Source organism: Acinonyx jubatus, chromosome D1 (genome assembly GCF_027475565.1).
Source record: "Acinonyx jubatus isolate Ajub_Pintada_27869175 chromosome D1, VMU_Ajub_asm_v1.0, whole genome shotgun sequence".
Taxonomy (NCBI): domain Eukaryota; kingdom Metazoa; phylum Chordata; class Mammalia; order Carnivora; family Felidae; genus Acinonyx; species Acinonyx jubatus.
The window spans coordinates 4,119,763-4,121,913 of NC_069390.1; positions in this window are offsets into that span (position 1 = coordinate 4,119,763).

The following is a 2,151-nucleotide window of genomic DNA, read 5'->3' on the forward strand; positions in this document are numbered from 1 at the left end:
ACACACAATTCCTAGGATTAATAAGCAAGTTCAGCAACATCACTAAAACAAGATAAACACAAGAATTTGTTGTATTTGTATATACCAGCAAAAACAACAACAACAACAAAGGGACATCAGGGTTCAAAATACAATACCATTTCAGTTGCTCAAAAATTAAATGCTTAGGTATAAATCTAAGAAAACATGTACAGAACTTACATGCTGAAAACTACGCAACTCTGAGGAAAGACTTCAAAGAAGATCTAAATAAATGAGAGACATACCATTTTCATGGATTGGAAGAATTCAACATAATAAAGATATCAATTCTCCCTGAAGTGATACAAATGTATTGGCTAATATACAGCAATTCCTTTCAAAACCCCAGCAAGAATTTTGTAGATATAGATAAGATTCTCCTAAAATGTGTATAGAAAGGAAAAGGAATTAGAATAGCTAAAATGATTTTGAAAAGAATAAAGCTGGAGGAATCAGTTTACTGATTTCAAGGCTTATTATAAAGCTACAACAATCAAAATGAGAATATAGTCAAAATCTGTGAATATGAGAAGGTAGAGGGATAGACACACAGATCAACGAAACAGAATAGAGAACCCAGAAATAGATCCACACAAATATATGCTTATATATATGCTAATTTTTTACAAAGCTGCAAAAGCAAGTCAGTGGAGGAAAGATAGCATGTATAGTAAATGATGCTGAAGCAGCTAGTCAGCCATAGGCAATAAAATGAACCCTGACCTAAGTTTCACACCTTTTACAAAAATTAACTCACAGTGGGTCATGGACATGCATGACAAATAAAACTATAAAACGTTTAGAAAAAAACATGAGAGCAGATCTTTAGGATCTAGAGTTAGACGATGAGCTCCTAGACTTGGCACCCAAAGCACAGTCTGTAAAAGGAAAACCTGATTAATTGAACCTTATCAAAAACTGAAAACTTTGCTCAGCCAAAGACCCGTTAAGAGGATGAAAAGGCAAGCTATAGGCTGGTAAAAATGGCAAACGAACAAACAAAACACAGACAAAAATTTGCAATCTGCATATCTGATGAAGGACAAGTACCTAGGATATATAAAGAATCCTTAAAACTCAACAGTGAAGCAGCAAAGAATCCAATTAGAACATGGGCAACAAATATGAAGATATTTTATGGATGAAGACATCCGTATGGCAAATAAACACATGGAACATGGTCAACATCATTAGTCATTCATGGTGCACATTAAAACCACGGCAAGCGACACACTTCTCAGAAGGGCTAAAATAAAAAATGGTGACAGCACCAAGTGCTACTAAGAAGGCACAGAAGCTGTGCCTATCATACTTTACTGGTGGGAATGTAAAATGGGACAGCCAGTCAGGAAAACAATTTGGGGTGTTCTTTAAGAATTAAACAGTCAGGGCACCTGAGTGGCTCAGTTGGCTGAGCATCCGACTCTTGATTTCTGCTCAGGTCATGATCCCAGGGTCGCAGGATCGAGCCCCACATCAGGATTCGCACTGAGCGTGGAACCTGCTTGATATTCTCTCTCGCTCTCTCTCCCTCTGCCTGTCTCCCCCACTTGCACTCTTTCTCCCTCTAAAAAAAAATAAATTAAATAAGTAAATAAATAAATGATAAAAAGTAAGCATGCAATGACTATATGACCCAGCCATTTACATTCTTGGCATTTACCCCAGAGAAATGAAGACTTATGTTTACACAAAAACTTGTATGTGAATGTTTATAGTAGCTATTTGTGTTTGTAATGGCCAAAAACGGGAAACAATCCAGATGTCCTTCCATAGGCTGATACATAAACAAGCTGCGATCCGTCCATCCTGCAGACTATCACTCAGCAATACAAAGGAATGAGTTAATGGCACGCGTTAGAGGCTGAATTCCCAAAGAAGTAGGCTGAATGAAAAAAACAATAGCTAAAGTATTATTCCATTTATATAACATTCTTGAAACGAAACATTAGAGAAGCGGAGAACAGATTGTGGTTCTGTTGTGGTTCAGATCGTGGTAACAGCGGTTGGCAGGAGTTAAGGAAGGAAGGAAGTGGGACAGGAGAGAAGTGGGGGTGGCTATAAAAAGGCGGCAACATGAGGGATCCTTGCTGGTTGTGATATTGTACTCTAGTTTTAGAAGATGTTACC